Genomic DNA, 26,673 nt, shown 5'->3' on the forward strand with positions numbered 1-26,673 from the left:
TCCCGCAGACATCAGTGGTTTTATACAGTTGAGGACAAAGTTACTGCTGTAAGAATCAAATTATTCAACATGACCTTTGTATGGATGTCTAGAGGTGAATTAATGAACTGATTCTTTTTGCAGCTCGAAACCTCCTGGATTGGCATATTTTTTAAACCCAATTTTTCATATGTATATTTAAATGCATGTTTAAATATCAGTTTATGAGACCCTAGCATATTTTGCACAGGGTTTCTGAGCATGTGCTGTTGAACACTTTTTAGGGGAGACCTTTAAACTAAACATGGAAAGGACTGAGCCTGCATGCCCAGGGACACTGGCAATGGGGCTTTCTGTACAGACCTCTACCCTATCCCCAATTCAAGCCCTTGCATATGTAGTCCAATGCCTGAACCAGGCTTATGTTATATAGCATTGTGATGTCATTACATTAATTGCATAATCCCTCAATGGTTAGGACAAGGGCGAATTTCAATGCACTGCTCATTTTTCATTGGCCTCTAGTGCTTGGCTGCTTCCAACATCACATCAGGTTGGGGTGCTTGCTTCCTTCCCTTGCCAGGCCTTTCCCAGGAGGGAGGGAGGAAGAGATGTGGGGTACAAGAGAAAAAGAGGGGTGTGCTCAGCAGAGAAATAGAGGGGCAGATAGCAGAGAAAGAGGGGTGGGTTGGGAGAGAGAGAGCGGGAAAGAGAGAGAGGAGAGAGAGAGTTGTGGGAAATTATAGGCAGATGGAGGGATGCGGTCAAAAAGAGAGAGGCAGGGTGAGAGTGTGAGCAGAGTTTTGAAGGTATGGATCAGCCAACCCAATCTGTACTTTCAAAGGCATCCCTCAATGGAATGCATATGTTGATGAACTGTGTCCTGTCTCTGCTTCATGCCTCTGACAAATTCTTTTCCAGGCAATAGCTTTGAACAACCCAGTGACGCCATATCCAGCAATATTTCTGGCAAAGCAGCCCTGGAGGCCCACTCTGCACCAGCAGGTCACTTCACACAACATAACCCTGTACTAGCACAGTGTCGATTGTGCATAAAGGTCATGGCCCCAAATCAAAAAGATGTGATCAATACAGTTAGACAGAGCAGTAGAAAAATGGTGTTGAATGGACAGGGTGTTACCATTCCGTTTTCTGTTGTCATTTTCATAATCCACAAGAGTTCTTACCGCATTCACTGCCCTGAAACAATGCAAAAAGGAAGTATTGGGCAACAGGAGAAAAGAAAGATTTGTGGGCTCTGTTCCAAGTTATTTCATAATGTTTTTCTTGGATCAGTTTGAAACAAATGGGAATGACTATGCCTCTGTTATTATTACTTCATACACCACTTTCTGTGGAACCCGTAGGAAAAAAAACATTATTAATCAACATGGGGGGGCGGAGGATCGCAAATCAAGTCTTTCTGAGATGCGCAAATTGCAGCAGCACCACAGGCCTTGGAGGTTGGCACTTTCAACATAATCCACACTTCTTGGCACCCTCATTGCTAGCAGTTACAAGAAAGGTACGTTTTCAATATACAGTAGTACCTTGTTTTGCGACCGGGATTCGTTCCGGAGCCCCGGTCGCTGGCCGAAAAGGACGCTGGACAAAGTGCCGCACCTGCGCATGTGCGTGGAGCAGTTTGTGCTTCTGCGCATGTGCGAAGCACGATTTAGCACTTCTGCGCATGCGCGAGTGGCGAACCCAGAAGTAACCCGTTCCGGTACTTCTGGGTTTGGCATGGACGTTCGATGGGATGTGTGCTCGACAAGGTGGGAGCTAGACGAGGTACCACTGTATGTGATATTCGTCAACCTTTGCAACTCCAGGCTAGCCTCAAAAAGCCATTTCTAGACACTAGTCCCTGTTTGGTCTGCAGTATGAAGACATGTTTGCCCAGAAAAATCCAATTATTTTTTTAAGAATAATTTTAATCATGCCTAGAATGTAGCACCTTATGGCTTGTTCCTAATACTGTGGTGAAGTTTTCAAGCTGCGGAGTCAAGCACAGAGCAGCACAAAGCAAAAAGTAGCAAGAGGACTTTTTGAGCAGTGTAATGTGTCATGGCTTCAGCATGGTGCATTGTAGCACAGGAATCAACTTGTGTGTTATAAAACACTAGCAGCCTCGTTCCCGGCATTGCTCAGGGATTCTCAGAAACAAAGAAACAGAAAAATCACCTCAGTTTTGAAATCAGTGCCTAAAATCAGGGCAGTTTTTGAAAGGATCAGTCCACCCTCTTGATTCAAAATAGTACCCAACTGTATCTAAACCTAGGCAAAAGCCTGCTCCATGGTCTCAGGAACTATAATGTTAAATTTGGTTATGGTATCTTGAGGTGCCCAAATGAGTGGCAAAGAAACAAGCAGCTTCTCGTGATATATGGTGCATAATTGGAGCTCTTGCCTGGGTCTGTAATCTATAGAAATCTCCTCTAACCAGCCTTGACATGAATGTGTTCATGGCTCTGTTGCTCTTAAACAGATAAAAGTTGAGCTGACATACTTGGCTCACAAAGATTGTTCCATCAGTGCAAGCATTTCTCCTTGCCCAGTAGAACAGTCGTCCCTCTCCTTCCCCTGCACACTGTTCTTGAAGGTCAGATTTTGGGGAGCTAGGGCAGGGCGCAATCGAAGAAGGAGGGAAGCCCCAATGCGCCTCCCTCCTTGCACTGGCTTCCACTTGCGGAACAGGCCACATGAATCCCACATTTGTCTAAGCAATGGAAGCAACGTAATATTTAGTTTGATGGTGGGTTTCTGTCTGAAGTTTGCACAGTTCTTGATCTTATTTCTTTGCTGGTTTTCATTTTCACATAAAATTAAAAACACAAACAGAGAGAGAGAAAGCATGTCCAACTGTTTTATTTTGATTTGGGGGATTCATTTTTGCTAACCTGAAAGCCAGCTCGAATCTACGTAAATCAATCAAGAACTACAAAACCACAGTAAACAGTCAAAGGACTGTAAACGGCAAATTAACAAAATACTGACAATGCAGTAGGGGGACCCAGTAAACACAAAGAAGCAGGGCCAGTAAATATAGAAGACACCCTGCTTTGCTTCCTTTTCCCATTGTCATTTCTTCATTCCTCATTCTCAGGCCACATCCTCTCTAGCCTGATTATCAACCTGTCTTATACTGAGTCAGACCATCGGTCCACCTAGAACAGTGCTGTTTATTCTAGCTGGCAGCTGCTCTTCAGGGTTTTAGGCAGAGAGAACTTTCACATTACCAACGGCCTGATTCAGCTGGAGATGTTAGGAATTCAATTTGCTGTATGTAAAGCATTTGCTTTTCTAAAGACCTGTAGCCCTCAGAGCAGACGGTCCATATATGTCAGAGAATGAGGTATCAGGATGGACTCTCCCACTTCAGACGGCAGGTGTGTGGAGGGGATGTCACGTTGCTGAATGCTCCTCTGCAGTAAGACAAACAAACAAGCAAACAAGCAAACTTCCAGAAAATAGAAAACAGCATGGCAGGCAAAGAACTGCTGTGTTTCTTTTCTATTTGCTAGAGAGTTTGGGAAAGTGGAAGAGGAGAGTTGAAAACCATAATCCACCAGCTGTTGTCTGAAGTGGTAAAATCCAGCCGAATCCCTCATCATTCTTTTGCCTTATTTATTTGGAAGAGAAGCCTCTTCCAGGCCTATGATGTGAGTGGAGAACCATTCAATAAAGTGCTGGTTGTTGTAGCAGCAACAGTAGAAGTAGTAGAAATACTAGGATGTTTATTTGCTTAACATGTGATCATTACTAAAAGGGCTTATCTTGATGTATTTTAATAGTGTTTAATTGTACAGTACAATATTATGCAGTGAATCACTGAATGACTATATAACATGGTTTATCCATATATGCCAAGGTAAATTTGGAACTATGTGCTCTGGCCTGATCATGTCGGTTATTTTATTTTCTCTGCGGCACTTGAAACTTGATAGGTTTCCAAACACGAATTGAAAAGTTTCTTCTGCCACTTTATGAAAGCGCAGTTTCTGGCTTTCCAGTTGGCACAAAGCTGTTGTTTGCCTCCTAATCTGTAGTTTGTAGAAATTACGGGAGTCAGAAGGAAATTCAGCAAAAAGCACTTCTTTCCCTGCCTATAACAGTTGACTAGACTCTTATCATAACTTTTTGCTTACAGTATTGTACTATGGCATTCTCCTTAGTCTACAATTCAGGGTAAATGAAAGATAAATGAAAACAGAGCTCGTAGATACCAAATGCCACAGCCCAGGCCATCAGCAGCAGCACTTTTGGATTACCATTCCCTTGACAAAATACACCAAAACTCTGTCATATATTTTTGCAACAATTCATTATTTTACACATTACAGTGGTACCTCAGGTTAAGTACTTAATTCGTTCCGGAGGTCCGTTCTTAACCTGAAATTGTTCTTAACCTGAAGCACCACTTTAGCTAATGGGGCCTCCCACTGCCGCCATGCTGCCGGAGCACAATTTCTGTTCTCATCCTGAAGCAAAGTTCTTAACCTGAAGCACTATTTCTGGGTTAGCAGAGTCTGTAACCTGAAGCGTATGTAACCTGAAGCGTATGTAACCTGAAGCGTATGTAACCTGAAGCGTATGTAACCTGAGGTACCACTGTACCTAATACCTCTCCCCCCCAAAAAATGACCCCTGAATTTTTGAATTTTATTGACATTGATGCTGCATTTTATGTTGTATTTTATGCTGTTTTATGCTGTTTTTAAGTCACATTTTAATTAATGTTTTATATTTGCTGTTAGCCGCCCTGAGCCCGGTTTTTAAACCAGGAAGCGCAGGGTATAAATAATAATAATAATAATTATTATTATTATTATTATTATTATTATTATTATTATTATTAAAGTCAAATGTACAATCCCTTTCATGAGTAATATCTCACTTCCCATAATGGATTTGGCCTCCAAATCATGCACCTAGGAATACATTACCATAGCAACATAGATTCTCTGCAAGAGGGATGAGGAGTCTGTGGTTCTCCAAAGGTTCTTGCTCCAATTAGCCCCGGCCAGCATGGCCAAAAGTCAGGGATGATGACTAGAGGGCCACAGGTTCCCCATAAAAGAATGAGGGACGATAGTTCCCTCCCCAGCCCTTGTGCAGCTAGGCCATGCATCACCCTGTTAAACTCATTCTTCTGTGGACATCCAGGTAATGTGAAACAGGGGGACTGCCCTCTGCACTGCCTAAATGACACCTGTTTCTGGCACATTCATAAGAACACCAGAAGGGCTCTGCTGGATCAGTCCAATGGCATCCTGTACTCACAGTGGCCAAACAGATGCCTGCAGGAAACACAAGCATCATCATCATCATCATCATCATCATCATCATCATCATTTTATTTGTATGCTGCCTTCCCATAGTTAAAACAATGCTCAAGGCAGCCTACAACATGACAAGATTTACATAATCATCAACATAACAAAAGTCATAAACAATAAACACATCAAAAAGTACACAACCAAATAAAAAACAATTTCCACATAAGTCATAAAATCTACAACTAAGAATACAGCATTAATATCAACCACAATTTAAAATGACATAGATAAAAAAATAAAAGCAATTTAAAAAGAAAAAGAAAACAAAAACGGAGCCCTCTCTGTTAGAATTCCTGCTCAATGATTGCAGTCATGGGATTGTTGTCTATCACATGGTGGTGTATGTTTTGACTCCACAGAGTGGGAAGTGACGGAGACAGGATGTTTGTATTACCATGTTCTGTGAAGTGGGACTATTGTCTTTTGTTCTTTCTCTCTTTGCTGCCTGATGCTAGAGAGAGAGGGAGACATGTTGGAATGCTCCGTGTGTGTTTATATGTAAATAAAGTAGATTAGCCAAAATGCTGAGCTGCTGAGGTCTGTCACGCAAGCTGTTGAAGACTCTGCGGATCCCTAAGTGTGCTGATGTCTGTTGGCATCTGTCGCTGTGATGTTCGGGCTGAAGAAAGCTCCTGAAGCTCCTGAACAAAAGACCAGGAGGGAGAGAACATGCCAGTCAGGCATGTGTTTCTGCCAGGGTCCTACTCGAGTGTAGGACGAGCTCCTGACACTCTCTGCCCAGCAGCAGCAGCAGCAGCAGTCCTTTGTGGAGCCTGTCAGGCCCTGCCCCAGGCCAGGTGGAGAGAAGCAGGGCAGGGCCCTTCAGGCTCCCAGCAGGTCAGGCCTCCATAAAGAACTGTGACAGTCCTCCATAAAGGATGTGAGCACAAGAGCACAGATGCATTGCAGCCTCCAACTGCAGAGGTAGGGCATAGCCATCGTGGATAGCATCCACCACTAGCCTTCTCCTCCATCAATTTTTGTGCGGCATGCTGGAAGCTTTCCCTGTGTAAAAACACCTCCATACATTAAGGAATGGTGACACGGTCTAAATGAGTGATCAGTGCAGAGATCTCTTCCTGTCTGCTGATTGCCCTCCCGGATTCTGACATGTTATTTGACTTGTAACCATCTTTTGGCATCTGCTCTTATTTGATAATGACTGAAAGTCTTCCTGATGCAGGAATGTTCTAAAAGTTAAAGTCTGCCTAAAGGTCTATGTTATTGCATTTTGAAATGCTGAAGAAGAAGAAAATTCTCCATCTTAAAAAGATGCCACCCAGATTCCTTCGCATTTGTCTGTCTGCAGGAAGGATGAAAAACCTGTGGTCCTCCAGATGCTGTTGATGTCATTTCCCATCAGCCCCAGCCAGCATGGCCAATGGTCAGCGATTAGGACAATTGAGTCCAATAACTTCTGGAGGGTTCCCTATTCCTGGTCTGCATTTTTGTAATAAGCACAGTATCCTAATAAAAATAGTTACTGTGCATCTTTCTGCCTACAGGGCGGATTCACTTTTAAATTTACATTGGCACACTCCTTGATTGGGGGGAAAAATAGCAACAAAGGAAATATATTGAAGTCTATTAAGAATTATTACATTTTTTAGGGAAAACAGTTCCAAGTATTGCACATAAAATCACTCTTTGTTCCTTGCCAATCTTTGTCTGTAGAGCATTGTTGTCTTATCCACCCTCTTCAGAAAGAATTCAGGAGAGAGAGAAAATTGGCCTCTCTGAACTTTCCCTCACTTGTTGTCTTTCTTTCAGCTGCAACTCTCCATGTGACGGATCCTGTGTCATAAATGCTGGCATAAGGATGCTATAAAAGGCAGCTGGGCAACTTTGAGAAAACATCTGGCAACCCCCTCCCCCCAAGACTTTTTCTTAAAGAAAGAGGAGGATTGGGATCTTATCTGAGAGCCGTTGTGCAACAGAGGATTGTGTGTTGGTGTTGGACTAGGACCAGGGAGACCTGGGTTCAAATTCCTTCTCAGCACTGAAGTGTACTGAGTGGCCTTGAACTCTTTGCCAAAAGAAGAGACAAAATATAAACAGGAGAAACTGCAGCTGCCCCAGTGATGAGCAACCCTCTACACAGACAAGCAAATAGTGCTTCAGGTTATTAGAGGTGCATGTCTCTCTCTCCTAAACCAATATACCATGGGTAGGGAAACTAAGGCCCAGGAGCTGGATCAGGCCCAATCGCCTTCTAAATCTGGCCCATGGATGGTCCGAGAATCAGCATGTTTTTACATGAGTAGAATTTGTCCTTTTATTTAAAATGCATCTCTGGGTTATTGTGGGGCATAGGAATTTGTTCATTCCCCCCCAAAAAAAATATAGTCTGGCACCCCACAAGTTCTGAGGGACAGTGGACCAGCCCCCTGCTGAAAAAGGTTGCTTACCCCTGCAATATACCTTTGAATTTTTCTCCCATTTCAATACTTTACTCTCTCAGGGGAGTCTCCCTAGCTCCCTGCAATTCCAAACAATTAGTGGGAGTGCTGTAACTCAGTAACGCTTTGCATACAGAAGTTCCCATGTTCAATCCCTCGCATTGCCAAGTCTGGGAAATGCCTGTCTGAAAAACAGAGCCCCTACCAATCAGGATAGTCCAACCTTCCCCAAGCTGGTGCCCACCTGATGGTTTGGACCATGATTCCCATTGAGTTTAGTATTGGCCATGCTGATTAGGGCCATAGCTGTCAACGTTTCCCTTTTTTAAAGGGAAATTCCCTTATTTCGAATAAGATTCCTTGCAAGACAAGGGAAAAGTTGACAGCTATGGTTAGGGCTGATGAGAGCTGTTGTTCAACACATCTGCAGGGCTTCAGATTGGGAAGGCTCGTGTAGACATTATTGAGCTAGCAATGGTCCAAAGTAGTATAGGACAGTTTCCTATGTTTGTAGCATCAACAGTGGTGGTAATTACAACTTAGAGATCCTTTGCTGCAGAAGACCATTGGAAGATCTGCCATACAGAGAGCAAGACAGGATTTTCCGTCCCAAAAACTGTTTGAGATTTTAAATACTGACGTATATTAGGGGTGGTCCAAGCTAGCAATATCTATAACAGAGGTGGGAAAGCTCAGGCCTGGAGGTCAAATGTGCCCCCTAAGCCGTCTGTGTCTGGCCCTCTCTCCAGGCCACACCCCTCACTGGATCTGCTTTGAACTCCCAAATGCTTTTGTTTCCAGAATGGAATTTGTCTTTGATAATGCTTGCCTGGAGGAGAGTATGTAGGAACCAGCCTACTGCACAGTGGTCAAATTTACAGTTGTTGCTCTTCTCACTTTCATGTCTGGTCCAGCCCACAACTCTTGGAAGCTTGCCCATAAGAGAGTTGGAATGAAGAAGTTAGTTATTGGTATGAGCTTTTGTGTGTATGCACACTTCTTCAGACAAAACTCATACCAATAACTAACTTAGTTGGTCTCTAGGGTGCTACTGGAAGGATTTTTAAAAAAATTTTATTTTATTTGTTTTATTTTGTTTCGACTATGGCAGACCAATACAGCTACCTACCTGTAAGAGGATATTCAGAGAGACTAGCACAGTCCCAAGAGGTTTAGCGGGTATTCGTTCACAGGGGAAATTTAAGACAGAGTTTGAGGAGAAGTTTCTTTCAACAGCAGGAGTTTGACATTATCATGCCTACAACCATCTATTTCTGACATTGGCGGGAAGGTAAACTGTGTTTCTGTGAGCTCTGGTTTCTGTCATGGTGTTCCATTGCGCCAAAAACGGTTCAGTCATGCTGGCCTCATGACCCAGAAAGCTGTCTGTGGACAAATGCCGGCTCCCTCGGCCTGAAAGCGAGATGAACGCCACACCGCATTGTCGCCTTTGACTGGCCTTAACCGTCCAGAGGTCCTTTACCTTTACCTTTTTTTATATCTGACAGTATCTGATAGTAGACATTTAGTAGTGCTCAGATTTGAAAGTATCTGCTTTGCAGTGGATTTGAAGATATCCAAGCAATGATCAATATTTGACATGAGACATACACAAGCAGCCAGTACTGTAGTTTACAGTATCTCCTTTTCAAAATTTTCTCAATTTATTTTCCCTTAACCAAGCGGTCGTTATTCTGCAGGGAACACCAAGTTATCATGTGGGAAAATTAAGGCTGTCCTCTGGCATTTTTGTATGCCTCTTCAAAAATGAGGGAGAGGTTGTTACTAGGGAATCAAGAGTACAAAAACATAGACACAGGTACTGTCACATGAAAGCAGGAACAGCTCAACAGAAGTGGCTCTGGGATATGTCTACTTGTGAGTGTGACTGCTTGGTTCATCCCCAAGCAAAGCCGAATTGTCTGCCTGAGGAAAACGATAAATGCCAGAATTAAATTAAGAACATTAGGAGACTGAAGAAACAATATTTAACCATTCCTGTGTAGAACTCAGCAAAAAGAAGCCAAACTTCTCCAAAGGCTGGTTGAAAGCACATTTCTGGTGATAAGTTGATTTGGATTCATTTATTTATTTTTTAAGTACAGTTACTTTTAATAATCACAGGTTGAACAGTCTTGTGTCTTTAAAAATGGGAACAAACTAGATTATAGAGAATAAGTGATTTGCCACAGTACCAATGACTTATTTCTAGGCTTATTTCAATGACTTATTTCTAGACTTATTTCACAGTACCAATGACTTATTTATCAGAATGATATTCAAATGGAGAAATAATAAAATAAATTTTCCCCTACTGGAATCACAAACAAACGTGTGTCCTGTGATGCTTCTAGATTTCATTTCTGATGCACCAGCAGGATTTCTGCAATCCTTCAGACACCTCTTGAGGGACTCTGTCAATCATCAAGCACTTGAATGACACTATTATGCAAGGATTTGCTTCAGTGCCGGATTTTGGTACCTGTCTTGAGGATGCTCAAAGCAACTGAGCAAATTCTTAAGAAGAGCTATTGAAGCAGCTGTCAAACTGTGGCATTGCTCCCTGCCAGAATTTGCAACCTGAGCAGGATAAAGAGAGGCAAAAGGGGGAAACAGAGGCACAGTTTTTGTCCAGTTTAAGCAAGCAGCTTCCAACCTCATGTTAAAATAACTTGTAATGGGCAGATTTCAGACAACTGGAAAACCCAGACAGTCTGCTTGAAAACAGGAAGGTAATGAGAGCAGAATATTAGATTCAGGAATTACAAATATCTGATGCCCCAGAGAGAAACGGCCAGGTTATTCTATCTCTTCAGATGAAAATGATACAAATCTGGGATTGAAAACAAAATTCTTTATTCAGATTCTGAAAATATGACTATCCTTACTGGAAGGCGCCACTTTTGGAGTAATGTGAGATTGATGTGAAAGGCTGCAAAGTTTGACAGGATGTCTGCCCTTGGAACTCCTAGCCCAGATGATAAATTGCAAATCTAGGAGGAAGACTCTGTTTGTAATGGAGTGTTCACACATGAAGGGGCCACATGAACACTAACAAGCAGGAAACCCAAAGTGAGAAGAAAGGAAGAGATTTCACCAGGCCTCTCAACCTCAGAATGTCTGTATATTCCCTATATTTTGCAACCTCTGAGCAAAACATAGCAGAGGCGGGCCACAGATGCTGACAGAGATGACTGGCCCTTGTACGGTCAGAATGCAGGCTCTGGCTGCATTCACCAAGCATTTTATTCTGTCTTCCCAGCATTCCCATACCTGTTAATTTTCACATTTTATGTGATCTTTCACATATCATGTAAAATCCACTTCTGGAAATCTTGCAGAATCTAGTTTAATGCCCATTTCTGTTTTGTTTCAAGACAAGAATATATTTGCACCATGGAAACCCAGAATATCATGGGACTCTTGCATTGTAAATTTTCTTGAAGGAAAGGCTGGATATAAATGGAATAAATGGAATAGTTCTATTTGGCAAAACAGTGATTTAGCATGAGCCAGTAGGATGAGGGCAGAACAATGGCAGCCCAATACATCCATTTCTGAAGTACCACCTGCCTATCCTAGATTCCATGGTATCTTTTAGGTCCAAGTTTGAGTTTAATATTAATATTTAACATTGAAAAGATGACGTTCAGGATGAACTAGCCTGAAGTATATTTGTGGATAGAAAATACATTCACAATTTTCAATCATAGTTGTTCAAAGAAATGTACTATGTAGAAGGGCTCTGTTTATTTTATTCTAAACGTTACACTGTCCAGCAATAACTCTGGTCATAATAACAATGCAAAATGTGGTGTGAGTTAAATGCTGACAATAATTTCAGAACATACATTTTTTTCAGAATTGGAAGTGTCACTCAGACTTCTTGTTTAGGGATGTTTAAGGAAAATCATTAAACAAAGCAAGTGCCATTATGAACGACTTCCAGTGGATGTTGTTAATAATGGCACTAGGCCATTATATCTTCCGACTGTTGCAATAATAAAAGCAACACTTGATGAATAATTTTATACTTTCAACTGTTTTTGTTAAAATATAACATTAGCTGGCCTTAGCTACAAGCAAAGAAGTATTTATATCTGTAAGACAGCCACACAAATGTCAAAAACTATGGATGTCTCTACTGCTAAAGTTCATAGGAATTTCGTCTCTGATATAGGCAGGAAAGGGAGACCCAAAGCACACATAAATATATTTGACAGTTTAAATTTATTATAGTAGCTATGTGGTACCTATTACATCAGTAAATTCTTATGAAAGGAAATGTTTATTTCAGAATGCCTGAATGATATTGATGTGTTTGCTCTGCCAGATCAAAATGAAGTGTCAAGAAATCCTCAAAGAAACATAAGCCATCAGAACAAACCATCAGAACCAATCAAATACTTCTGCTGAAATGAAAGTGTGTTAATGATTCTTTCCAAACTCTAAAGTGATGTTGTGCTGTTGTAATTGTAGGTGCAACTCCACAAGGAAGGGACAGAAAGGCAGAGTCTTATTCACTGATCTGAATAACTGAGATGAAAACATGCTGGAAAAAGCATGAAGTCCAGTGCCGAGGTCCTTCTGATGGTTCCCTCGCTGCGAGAAGCCAAGTTACAGGGAACCAGGCAGAGGGCCTTCTCGGTAGTGGCACCCGCCTTGTGGAAGGCCCTCCCACCAGATGTCAAAGAGAAAAACAGCTACCAGACTTTTAGAAGACATCTGAAGGCAGCCCCGTTTAGGGAAGCTTTTAATGTTTAATAGGTTATTGTATTCTGGTGTTCTGTCGGAAGCCGCCCAGAGTGGCTGGGGAAACCCAGCCAGATGGGCGGGGTATAAATAATAAATTATTATTATTATTATTATTATTATTATTATTATTATTATTATTATTATTCCCTGATATTTTGGTGCTAAAGTTTCTTGGTATTCAGGCTTCTGAAAATGTACCAAATATGAGATTCAGATCCTTAGGTCCATCACCTGGAGTGCCGGAGCAACTTAACATTTGTCTAAAGTGCCATTGCAGATTATCTGCATAACAGGTAATTATTTGGGCTCCCAGTCGTTCAACTATTTCAAACTATCCTTCATTACATTCAATGCAAAAGGCTAAAGTCAACACAAAGGGATCGCGATCACGATTTTTGAGCTTCAGTATTCTTCGTGGGACGTCCTGTTCCCTTGTCTTCAAGTTGTTTTGACATTCAAATAAGATCATCCCTTTAAAAAAAGGAAGGTGATCAACGCCAAAGAATGCTAAAGCAATTTGTGTGTGGTAAATATTCATTAAAGAGTTTTCATTTTCAAATAATAGCTTTACCATCTTAAGGGACACTGCCCTTTCTTGAATTTTCAGTTATAAATATTTGCTTGAAGGTTACAGAACATTTTCTTTACACAGACATGTAATACAAAGGTTGTGAATGCTGAAGCTTCAAAATAGAAAGCAAGCAAGCCATCTGGCACTCCTCCCATGTTTTGAGGCAAAGACAAGATTGCCAGCATTTAGCTGTGGCAACCATAGCCGCATTTAGGCATTTCTTAGGAAATCCAGGGGATATGTTTTCTGCCAAAGAAGGATCATGTGCTATAATAATTGTTAATCATTAGGTATTTGGCTACAGCCTACTTGGGCAATTTTCTTTTTAATAAATTCTAGTAGCTGATTTGAATATGTGCCTCATATTTCAGACACTGACTCACCATCAACAAAATGCCATTCAAGTTCATACCGGAGAGAACGCTGATAACTATAGACAAGGTAGGCTTCACATTTGGGAGAATGTAAGTAAGTCTGAATCACTGTTCCGTCCAACAGCCAACTGAGTGACAATCAGTTTGGAAGTGAAATGGCACCACACAAAAACAAAACAGTAGTTTCTTCATTTTACTTAGGGGACTTGCTAAGTAAGGAGAAGCATATGTCTGTAAATCAATAGGTGAAAAAAAATAACTCCAAAATGGCTTGACACAAACCTGAATTTCTAGGAGGTAATGGACCATTCTCCAGTGATACCCTGCAATGTCTTTTTGCACGTCGTGCTTTTAACTGTACAACCAAGGAAAATTTCAGCTTGTGCAGAATGTGGCCAACCATTTTCTGATGGGACCAAAGCCCCTGGTTGCTTCTTATAGGTCTCCTCCTCACCCACCTACCTATATTGCCTAAATATAGGCAAATATATTTTGAAATCTGTTTCTGGATGCAAATTGCCTCTACTGAGTTGTGGCTTAAATTGGAGAAAGATGTGGAAAATCTTGCCACAGCTACTGAAAGTAGATGTACCATCAACCGCACTTTCTACACAACCCTGTATGTTGCTAAATTCAGCCTTAAGTGAGACATTAAACTTGTTGGCAAATGAAACTGCATTCGAATAGGCTCTCTGAAACACAATGCATCAGTAACATGGTTTTGTTGAGCAATGAAGAGAGACTTAATTTAATGTTATAAAATTAAGGGAGTTCAGTACAGATTCCCCATTGACTCTGGTATTGTTTGCTTGGCTTTTCCTACAGCATCTTTCTTGGGTCATGAACAATCTACAGCTATCTACTCTGCAAGCACTTTTCTGAAAGGGCACCCTCGCACTGTGACCGCAGTGATGTGATAGTTTGGTCAGTTAGGCAGTACTTCATTGCAACACTTACAGTCAAAAACAACGCTAACCACATGATTTCACATAATGTGTGGCAGACATTACCTTTGTGAAAGTAACATGGACGGGGTGGTCTTCTGTTTCTTTCAGCTCTATAAATCTATGTCATTCTCCCTCCTGACCAGTTCAGTAACTATTTTGCAGCATGAGTGCTCGAAGCATCTAGCACAAGTTTGTATCAAGTGCCTAATGGTGCATTATTCTGCTTGTTTTCCTCATTTTCCTTCCTACTTAGTGTTTTGTGGTTTATGAATGACTTTACAACAGCTCTTTGATGTTTTTTTCCCAAATTCATGAGGTTATTTTTTGTCAATGTTAGTCTTGTTTCTGTGGCTGCTGCTATCATATGCCAGGTGCAGTAAAAACACTGGAAGGTTATTTGCACAAATACCAGTGCAAGGAAGAGGTCTTTCATGACAATGGGGTTGTGCCAAGAATGGAGAAGAAATTTATTTCAGTTCACATTTAAAGGTGAACCTTCCTAATTCATACTTTCTGAAATGATATGTGAACTAAAACATAGTGATTCTTCGTGGTTTGCACTTTTTAAAAATTTTTCAATGCAGTTCTTCAGGCAACTAATGTATATAGAATTGTATTTACTAAGGCAACATGAATGTGTGAGTTAGAGAACAACATGCAAAATATGGAAACTTGGTTTGGAAACATGTATATTAGGCAAAATTGGATAGAAAAATGTGTATAGTAGAAGAAATTCATACTAAATGCTGATTAATTTTCATGAGGGCTTTTTTTCTAAATGCAAAATGATGTGGAAATATAGATAACTGAACTTAAGACAGGAAAAATGAGAACCAGTAAGAGGCTGAAACTGAGAGATTCATTCATCCATCCCTAACTGTGCCCATTGTTATTTAGCATGCAGAAAAGAAATAGTCACCCCAAACAGCTGCCAACTCTCTTCCTCATGCAAAACATGGATAAATGCCTCATTTGCCTTCTTTTTGAAGGCCTATGCAGTTCTATTGCTATCAAAGAAAGGACAAAATGCATGTGGTTTTGTAGAATTTACTGTGGTGTTTTTCCTCAGTTGGGAACGCGGGTGGCGCTGTGGGCTAAAGCCTCAACGCCTAGGGCTTGCCGATCGAAAGGTCGGCAGTTCGAATCCCCGCGGCGGGGTGCGCTCCCGCTGTTCGGTCCCAGCGCCTGCCCACCTAGCAGTTCGAAAGCACCCCCGGGTGCAAGTAGATAAATAGGTACCACTTACCAGCGGGAAGGTAAACGGCGTTCCGTGTGCGGCTCTGGCTCGCCAGAGCAGCGATGTCACGCTGGCCACGTGACCCGGAAGTGTCCCCGGACAGCGCTGGCCCCCGGCCAATAAATGTGAGATGGGCGCACAAACCCCACAGTCTGTCAAGACTGGCCCGTTCGGGCAGGGGTACCTTTACCTTTACCTTTTTTCCTCAGTTGGAGATTTCACTTCAGTGTTAGCTCCTTCTCCTGTTTCTACCCAAGTTTAGCAACTTAACACCGTCATTGGCAGTTCATTAACAAAGCTGTATAATATCAATACAAAAGAGCTGTGGGAAATTTCACAATGTTTTAAAAAGAAAAATACCATGTGTGGAATTCCTACATAACATTGCAATCTCAATTTCCATAACATAAAAATTACTCCCCCCCACCTCACTTTTTGTTGCAGAAACACTTTCCAGTTCTTTTTTCCATACTGACCCAACTGGATCAAATAAGCCGGTTATCTCTCTTTGTGTTAAGCAGAGCTAGCTGCAATCTGATGAGGCCAATGAACAAGCTCCATATGCCCACAACTGTGTAGGAACAACTGGTGCCACTTTACTGATGCTCTGTGTGTCAATCATGGCAGAAAGGACAGTATTGGAGTTTGCTGAGAGGCAATCCAGATTGCTAATCCTTAAACTACTAGCTAAATCCTGCCTCCATGACTGAAATCTATAGGCCCACCTAAGCAATTCTAAGTCTAGGAAAGTAAATGCAGGAGTAGAAGATGATTCAAAGTCTTTATGAAAATAAAGGCTGCCAGAGGGACATAGTTTATCAGCCAATGCCATCTATAAATTGATCTGCATCCTCAAATAATTAGAATATAAAAGGCTGAACCTTTGATGTTTTGCCTTTCTCTGAAAATAGGCTGGAATATTTACCAGACCAAACTTCCTTAGTGATTTATAATAGTAGATGCTCAGATAGTTCCCAAGCATAGTCACTGATTTGGACTCTGGGGAATTTTTGTTGATATGATTTTATGATGTTGAACCAGTTGAATCACTCATTTCTAAATAGAAAAACCAAGTTCATAAACTTTAGATCCCCAGAAATAAGCATAAGGTTTTCCTGGGAATTTACTATGTGTAATAAGTTTATACTTGTCATTCATTTATTACATTCTGTATAAGTAAATTGTTGCCTTAGTCTGCCCTTTTCAGTGGGTTAATCTGTTCTTGTATAATTTGATTATTTGCTCAAAATAGCCAGGGAAAGAGCTTAAAGACTAGAATCTCTATTTCATAAAACTTAATTATCCAAAATTCTTTCCTGGGAACAATGTGTCTTATCCACATATACCCCTTTTACAGAATGACCACTGCTGAAAGTTACTGAAATTGAAAGGCAAATGAGATGGTACATTAATTTTAATGTCTGCTACTTTCAACAATGAGGATAAAGACTTTTTTTTTTACTGTTCAGTGTTTTCAGTGTTCATAGTCTTGCCTGTATCTGCCTGCTAGATTTCTACTTGCATGTTAGTCATATAGGCTTCATTCACATGGCCATTTATTTTGTTTCCCCAGCATAGGTAAAGGGTAAAGGGACCCCTGACCATTAGGTCCAGTCGTGGCCGACTCTGGGGTTGCGGCGCTCATCTCACTTTACTGGCCAAGGGAGCCAGCGTATAGCTTCCTGGTTATGTGGCCAGCATGACTAAGCCACTTCTGGTGAACCAGAGCAGCACACGGAAATGCCATTTACCTTCCCGCCAGAGCGGTACCTACTTGCACTTTGACGTGATTTCGAACTGCTAGGTTGACAGGAGCAGGGACAGAGCAAAGGGAGCTCACCCTATCGTGGGGATTCGAACCGCCGACCTTCTGATCGGCAAGTCCTAGGCTCTGTGGTTTAACCCACAGTGCCGCCAACATACCCCTCTGTTAATTTCCACATTACATGTAAGCATTCGCACAATGTAAAAACCACTTCCAAAAATCTAGCGGGATCTAGTGGATGTTTAGTGCACATTTCTGTGTTAATTGCTTCCATTAAAAAAAAAATCCATTTGGAACCCCATTAACCCCCCAAATTGTGAGAGTAAAGTGACAGATTTGGGGCAGTACATTGGCAAACAGTTCTTTCCTCCCATTTTCATGAGTGAACCACGGGGAAATGAAAGCACCCATGTGAGGGAAAATGTGGGGGGTAGTGATGTTCTCCAATTATGTTTATTGTTGTGTCACACCATGGCCACTGATGTCAGTAAAATTTAGTGCTAAGTGACTGGTTGTTGTTTTTTAATCATTTAGTCATGTCCAATTTTTCATGACCCCATGAACCAGAGCATGCCAGGCACTTCTGTCTTCCACTGCCTCCCGCAGTTTGGTCAAACTCATACTGGTAGCTTCGATAACACTGTCCAACCATCTCATCCTCTGTCGTCCCCTTCTCCTTGTGCCTTCCATCTTTCCCAGCATCAATCTTTCCCAACATCAGGGTCTTTTCCAGAGAGTCTTCTCTTCTCATGAGGTGGCCACAGTATTGGAGTCTCAGCTTCAGGATCTGTCCTTCCAGTGAGCACTCAGGGCTGATTTCCTTAAGAATGGATAGGTTTGATCTTCTTGCAGTCCATGGGACTCTCAAGCGTCTCCTCCAACACCATAATTCAAAAGCATCAATTCTTCGGCCATCAGCTTTCTTTATGGTCCAGCTCTCACTTCCATACATCACTACTGGGAAAACCATAGCGTTAAGTATACGGACCTTTGTCGGCAAGGTGATGTCTCTGCCTTTTAAGGTGCTGTCTAGGTTTGTCATTGCTTTTCTCCCAAGAAGCAGAAGTGACAGAATATTGGTATAAAAGCCACAGCTCCATAATGCAACATGCACTGCAGCATGAAATGAGTGATAGAAACCAGGACAGAAGCGCTAACATTATAATAAAGAAAACTAAAGCAATATTCCCTGTGTCTGAATGCACCCATATTTGGCATCTTTTAAATGATAAATGTCCATACAATACTCTCCGGAATTCCCTGCCTATTCATATTAGTCAAGTGTCTTTGCTGTGCCGTTTTTAATGCCCCATCCATAGGCTAATTCAGCCTTTTCTGTTAAATCTCCAGCTTAGACAAAACATCCAAAGGCAATTTATTCTACTACCTAAATAGCCTTAAAATGGGGAAGGTCTTTCCGACCATTTAATTGGAACCCGCTTCCTGTACTGTAATCCCATGGATCTTTGCCGTAACCTTAGTCAATATAGAAAGTGTTCGGAAGAGAGCCCTGAAGAGGATAAATATCTGAGACGCTATGACATTCAGAATTAAGTAGCAGGAAGGTGGATTATAGTCAGATATGGGATTATGCATGTGTAAGGAAAATAATTATGACTGGACATCTCCTTTGCCAAGTGTCTTTCGTCAGCTACTCATCTTGCATTAGAGTGAGGATATGAGCAAATCCAGATCAGAGATCATGAGCATATTATAGCAGAGTCTTCCAAATGAGGTTAACTTGGAGGTTTGGCCATAGAAGAATGAGAGCTGCCATGCAGAAGCAGAAAGACTTATTATAATTTACTCTTTATCCCATAGAGAGTTTCTTGATACACTCTGCTACCACATAGGCCAAATTATGCGTCAACGATCTGGCTGATTCTCACTGATATTGTGGCAGGCTGACATAATGTTTTCTGTGATATTGAAGTCGATGATGGAATCCTATGAGAATGGAACCCGCAAACTGTTGAGAAATAGAGAGGGATTTAAAAAAAAAGTCATAGGCAAATTACAGCCCCTATTATTTACAAAATCCAAAAGGTTAGCATGGAGGAGAAACTGTAAATGTCTTGATGCATTTTGGATCAGGAGGCTTGGGGAAAAACAAACAGTTGGGCCATCTAAATGAAGTGTGATGTCTGGTTGCTGTTAAATCTATGGTTGTCATCCATGAAAGCCACGAAGAAGTCTGGCAAAATCCAGCTGCTTCTTACTAACCAAAAAAAAGGTGCTTTAAAAATGCCAGCATCCTTCTTCTTCTCTCAAGCCGTTTGGCATCAAAGACATGGGGGGTAAGTCGGTGGCAAGCTCATTTTCAGAGCATGAGGTGAATTAAGCAGAACAGCTGGATTTGCTTATGAGATACAAAGGCGGGGTTCATCTCTAGAAATGCACGTAACTTTACAAATGGACAGTTTGTAAAGGGTGCTGTCATGGGCAGAATTCCCTCTCATACCATTAATGTGAAGAATATCGTCTAAGTGAATGCAACTGACAGAACAACACACATCACACACAGTCCACTCTTGGCCACAGTCCCAACATACAAACTTCAAGGAGATGTGTGGTACAGTGGTACGAGTTACAAACGCCTCAGGAATCGTGTGCTGGCGGCACAGTGGGAGCAAGAGGCTCCATTAGCGAAAGCAGGCCTCTAGTTAAGAACAGCTTCAGAAGAAGAAGAAGAGTTTGGATTTGATATCTCACCTTTCACTCCCTTTTTAAGGAGTCTCAAAGGGGCTAACATTCTCCTTTCCCTTCCTCCCCCACAATAAACACTCTGTGAGGTGAGTGGGGCTAAGAGACTTCAAAGAAGTGTGACTGGCCCAAGGTCACCCAGCAGCTGCATGTGGAGGAGTGGGGAAGCGAACCCGGTTACCCAGATTACGTGACTACCACTCTTAACCACTATACCACACTGGCTTAAGGTTAAGAACATACCTCCGGAACGAATTAAGTTCTTAACTAGAGGTACCACTGTACAACTCCAGCTTTTCAAAATGGACAGATTTAAGGTGGCAAAGTAGGGAGGTCTGTGACAGACCCACACTTTTTGGCCTAAATATTCAGAGTTTTTAAAATACCTTTTTGCCCAAATGATGCACGGCATGCACCAGCCCTTCTGTCTTACTCACAAGCAGATAAAGTGAGAGGACTAATTGGTTTAGGCATTTAAGTTCCCCACCCTTCAGCACAAGTTCTCAGAGCAGCTTCCAATGTAGACATAGAAAACGTTAAGATAAAATGAACAACATTTCTAGGGGGGGAAACAGCTTGACCAGCTAAAACCCACGCTGAAACAGAATTCTAAAAAGCTGAGGCGAAATTAAGAGACTTTTTCCTAGAGCTGAAAAACAACAGCAAACACTGTTTTATCAACGCCTGCCATTTATGCCTGCCAAGCTTCTGCCACTATTCTGCTTCTCAGTCATAAACCTACCCTGTTAACAGATTATATTTTATTACTATTATTAATTTTATGCATGGATGAAACTGGGACGAAATAGTTTATTAATGCTGCATACAGGACCGGTCCAAGACATGTTGGCACCTGGGGTGAACCATAAAATTGCGCCCCACACCCCACCAGGGAAGATGGGGTGAGTGAAGTTCTACATCAGGAACCTTTTTCTGCCAAACCTTTTTCAGGTTCTTTGCCTAAAAAATAAAAAAGAGATAATTAAATTGATATCATGTGAATTGTTCTCATGGCAAGAAAGCAATGGAAATAGAATTTGCAATATCTAATGGGCCCTAACTCAATTTTCTGGTCTTGGTTCATAGAATCCTTGTTTTCATTCTGCAATACATGTGACATGATAAGTCACTGGCTTTGTTCCCCAGTCCTAGGGCAATAAATTATACTGAAAGAATTTTTGTAAATTTAATTTATAGTAGGTTTGGCTTCACCCAAATATGGATTGTTATGTTTTGTTTTAGCAGTGAGCTTTAATATGTGATGTAATTTTTGAACAAGAGATATAGGTATAATGTTTTGAATCCTTCATTTCTATTAGTCAAAATATGTCCAAGTCAGTGTCCTAACATATTTAAGAAATAAACACAACAGCCATGGGCACAATTCACTCGTTGGTTCTCCTGCACAAGCCCCATTGAAGTGAATGGGAACCAAGCAGACCCCATTTATTTCCATAGGGCTCCTGAATTCTGTGATTCTATGGAAAACCTTCCTGGCAATGTAAAACAACGTGTTATGGTTATAATTATATTTGCTCCAGCTCTCTGCTCCAGCTCGAACAACTTCAGATGAATGAAACTACTGTATGCTTACAACAAGCTACACTTCTCTTTTCATTCAAAAGTTTATAGTAGTTGTTGGGGGCTCAACTTACCATTAAGATAAAACAAGGTGCAATTGCATCTTCTTTGTCAATGGGAAACTAGGTAGGAGAGTTGGGGCAGCAGACTGGGAGAGTAACCCAGTGACATTGAGGGCAGGCACAGATTGATCAATAATTATGTGGAATTTTTGGAGGATACAGACTATCTGGTTATCTAGTTCCATTTAAAGCTGGGTTCAGACGCAGTTTGGGGACTGAATATTTTGTTGGGAGCCGTCCAGAGTGACTGGGGGAATTTGTATCTGCTTCTGCTTCTTGGTGGCTGGGTGTGATCATTCAGAGTTTTGGGGCAAAGTCTCAACAGTATACTGACGATATGCAGCACAACTTCCCTGTAATTTCTGAGTCAGGACATGCAGTGCATGATCTGGATGATTGTCTGGGCGCAGTGGTGGAGTTGATGAAGGCCAATAAGCTATGCTAGAATCCTGGGAAGACGTCTGTGGGTTGGTGGTTCCTGTGTCCAGGAGACTGGCCAGTTGTGTGTTCTGGATAGGGTTGCCCTCTCTCTGGAAAAACAGGTTCAGAGTTTGGGGGTGCTCCTGAATCCATCTTTTTCACTGGAGGCTCATGTAGCCTCAGGGCCTAGGAGTGCCTTTTACCAGCTACAGATGGTACATCAACTAAGGCTGTTCTTGAACAGGGATAGTGATTCGTGCATTGGTAACCTCAAGACTTGATTATTTCAATGTGCTCTCTCTGGGCCTATTCTTGTGCCTAGTCTGGAGGCTCCAGCTGGTGCAAAATACTGTAGCTGGACCCCTTAGCCTGAAAATGTTGGGAAACCCCTGTCTAAATTTAAGAGCAATTGTTAAAAGCAATGGACCTAGATGCTTTCATACACTGTGCAAAATATATCACTCTTTTGAACTTTTATGACCATTCGAATTATCAAATTATGGAAAAGGGAAAGAAAGCAAGTGTGTCTTTTCCAGTAAAGTACCACAAATTAGCCTTGTGATGTACCAGTTCTAGGAATGTTATTCTCCAATAGCAATGGGCTGTTTTTTATGGTGCTTATTTTAATATCTCCTGCTGAAAATACATTTCTAGCAAGAAAATGGATTGATTTAACTTCAGTACACTTTCCAGGCACTACATTTTTTTCACCTCAACTTTACCAGGTCTTTACAGTGGTACCTCGGGTTACATATGCTTCAGGTTACATACGCTTCAGGTTACAGACACCGCTAACCCAGAAATAGTGCTTCAGGTTAAGAACTTTGCTTCAGGATGAGAACAGAAACCATGCTCCAGTGGCACGGCAGCAGCAGGAGGCCCCATGACCTAAAGTGGTGCTTCAGGTTAAGAACAGTTTCAGGTTAAGTGCGGACCTCCGGAATGAATTAAGTACTTGACCCTAGGTACCACTTATTCAAAAACTATTCAGAAAAAAATGCTGGCATCATATATTCCTTATGAGACTTTGCTTTTCAGAAACTGGACAGTATTAACTTAGAGGCCAGATTTTCGCATTATGTAAATTGACATTGGAAAAGACCTTTCTTAAGAGAGAAAGAGACTTTGTTGAGTCTAAATGTTTTGGACTTGCACTGCAAGGTTTGTATTTACATCAGGTACCTTGCTGTTCTCATACAAGAAATTGCAGCAGTAAGTGAAATTCTTCACCTGAGTTATGTAAAAGCTCACCACATTTCAAAACATTTTAAAAACAAATACAAACTTTATTTATTTATTTATTTATTCATTTATTGGGGGGGGGAGCTATTCAGTAAGCCAAACCCACACAGAGACTCCATTTCATAGATGCATTGGTTGTGTTTGGACTGAAACATAATTTAGTGCTACATGAACAAGTCTCAGGCTCATGTGTTAACTCCCCCCCCTTCCTCTGACACAGTTGTGAGGAGACTGGAGGAAACAATGAGCAATTAGTTGAAAATAGAAAAGAATGCTTCCAAATGAATTTTGACTCTGGCTTGTTTGAATAAACCATAGTTAGAACCAACCTCATCTGTGGTTCAGATGAAATGATAAACTGTGATAAGTTGAAATTAGAAGATCTTCATGGGCCCAGGCCAGAAGTCCACAGAAGCAGAGTTATCCAACAGCAGCCCTGAGAAGATGGATCCACTCCACGTCATGTGGAACCACCGGCACCAAAGCCCACACCTCCTTCTCTGAGGAGCCTCCTTTCCTAATTTCAAAATATATACAACTTCAAGATATATCATAGTCTCAAGGAGCTAATAATTATTATGTGGCTCATTTGTGCATGTTTCCACTATTCACTGTTGTGTTGCCGTTAAATGAAGATACACTTTCTTTCTCTTTAACGTGGAGCGAGGCAATTACCTTTGAGTCCCAATGCTCACCCTGGAATTTACTTCTTAAGAAAACAGATTCTGCAGGCAGAACCATAACAAGAAATGAAGCCATTATTTCAAAAAGAGTCAGAATGAAAAATTTCAGGTCAAAAATATATTTGACACTTCGGCCGGTTTACCTTAAAGCGAGGGCATTTCAATCACAAGCACATAGGGCAGGCTTCTTTTTAAGTAGAAAAACATGACTAGGCCATCATCCGGATTTTGAGCACGGTATGTCCACTATGAAGGAAATTCCAGCTCGCTGAGGCTGAGGCATTTGTTCCTGCATCGCTTGTGCTAAGTGATTTTCATGTGAAGAGAAGGTCCTGTTTGTGTGATGTTATTCATATTTGTCTAACTCTTGTGTTTTCTTTTCTAGGTACACTTTCCATTAGGAGGACAGACCATTAAATTTATCATAAATGTGGTCGATGTCAAGTCAGGATAGAGACGTGGTGCAAGCGGAAACGCCTAGAATGTTGCATAAATAAATATAAGGAACATTCTTTTTGGATGCTCTTCCAGTCATGGAATGGGCATCGATCCAGCAGAGGCATCCATGAAAGGAAGCTCAGGACTGCCCTCCCAAGAATCCTGGGAACTGGAGTTTCTTAAGGGTGCTGGGAAGTTTAGCTCTCTGTGGGGAAAATGTGCTGGACACGCTTTTAAAGGTATGGTATGAATCTGCCCCAAAGGTGCCATTCATTCTCTTTTTTCTTCTAATTCCTTCTATTTACCTCCTTTAATGTTGGGACCTCTCTCTTCCTTGGTCTTCAGGACCTCTTTATAAATAAGAACTCCAAGGACAAGCTATTAGAAAAGGCATCTTATTAGAAAAGGCTTCTGGAATTATTCAGGTTCCCAAGCAATAAGCAAAGCATACCATGTTATTACTCTTAATGACATCAATAAAGCCTCTCTTCAGCAATATAAAACATTTCTCTTGTAATAAAAGCATCTAGTATCCCCCCTCCCCAAGTTGCATCAATCACTGGGCCTAGTCTATTTAATTCAGGCGAAGGCAACATAGCCCCTTCCTGCTGGTGTTAAGACTCCAAATCCCACCAGCTTCAGCCAGCATGAACAATCATCAGGGATGAACGGGAGAAAATATTAGTTAATCTAAGTCTGGGGTAGCCAGTGTTGTGTCCTATACATGTTGTTGGACTACACAGCCCCTTATCTCTGACCTCCCATTATCCCTGGCCTCCACTCCCAGAGACAGCATGATCCTGAACACCAGCTGCTGAGGAGAGTGCTGTTGCAATGGGAGGTTTCAGCTTGTGCATGCTGCCACTGTTTTCTCTCTAAGAAAAACAAACATCTCCATGGTTAATGGAAAGGGCTGTCATCTGAGAGGACAGGAGCATTAGCTTTCAAATACCATTGAACACCGTCTCTAATTTAGGAATTAAGGCATAACACATGGCACGAGTTCTCGAATCCATGTGTTTTCAAGGACAGCAAACACATTTCACACCCACTGCTAAAAATCCAAATAAATACATCAAAGCTTTTAAAATGTCAGGGAACACTTGCTTCTTGTTGCAAGCAGGCTCCCCCCACGTCTCAGTGAGTCAGTAATTTTGTCAAGTCCATAAGTCATCAAATCTTTAAAAGAAAACAAGTTTACGATTCAATAAATTGCTGTATCATGCAATGTAAAAATGATCGATTCCATGTTTCACATTTTTGAGGTTTCTTGGTTCTGCTGTAAAAAGGGTGGCAGAAATTACCCAGTGGCGTAGCGTGGGTTGTCAGCACCCGGGGCAAGGCAAGTAATTTGCGCCCCCTAACCCCCAGATGTTGCGCCCGGTGCGGCCGGCCCCCCTGCACCCCCCACGCTACGCCACTGGAATTACCATCGTTTTATTAGCAAGTAACTTTTCAATTGTTTCTTAACTCCCAACATATAATACCACTGGGTAGCTTACCAGATAAGTGAGTTTACCTAAATCCAGCTGAACAGAAGTATCATTTGAGACACATGCATACCATTTACAAAGAAGCAACCTGGAAGGACACTCAGTACAAGCTAAAAAATGGGGCCCTTGTGTCATCTGTTGAAACAAAACCAACAAAGGGAGTTATGGCACCTTAAGTCTAGACCCAGGGGCAGAATTCAGCCCTCCAGCCCCATCTGTCTAACCCTTTGGGCTCACCCCAGGCAACACCCCTGCCTGGTCCTGTTTCACACCCTCCTTGTGAGTTGTGCCAGGTTGAAACTGTAATCATGCCTCCTGCTTATCTGACAGGAGAGGTTCGTGTCTAGAGGCCTCTTTCTTTTCCCTGACTGGAATGCAGCCTGTTGTACAAAGCCACAGCCATACTCTGCCCACTTTTGCCTCCGGCCTCACTAGAGATGGAGCAGAAATATGCTTCAGTTTGAATTTAAAGGCGAATTTATCAAATCCACACTTTCAAAACAGTATGAGAACTGGAACACGGCCATTCTTTGAAATTTGCACTGCTCCGAATTTCGCAATGCAGTTCCCCAACCAAGCCTTGTTTACAAAAAAAAAAATAATGTATCAGGGGAAAGTATGCATCAATATATTAGTGAAAATAACACACACAAATGCATTATGTTAGGGGAAATTGCTTGGGGAA

The 26,673-nt window shown here is 41.6% G+C and overlaps 1 long non-coding RNA gene across 1 annotated transcript; it reads left to right on the forward strand.

Annotated features, from left to right (window-relative positions):
• Positions 1–1,379: 1,379 nt before the first annotated feature.
• LOC309542851 lies at positions 1,380–8,389 on the forward strand. Its single transcript, XR_014224468.1, has 3 exons — positions 1,380–1,504; positions 7,089–8,025; positions 8,124–8,389. It is a non-coding gene; the product is annotated as an uncharacterized lncRNA (long non-coding RNA).
• Positions 8,390–26,673: the final 18,284 nt, after the last annotated feature.

The sequence above is a fragment of the Podarcis vaucheri genome (assembly GCF_965113315.1).
Source record: "Podarcis vaucheri genome assembly, chromosome: 1".
Lineage (NCBI taxonomy): Eukaryota > Metazoa > Chordata > Lepidosauria > Squamata > Lacertidae > Podarcis > Podarcis vaucheri.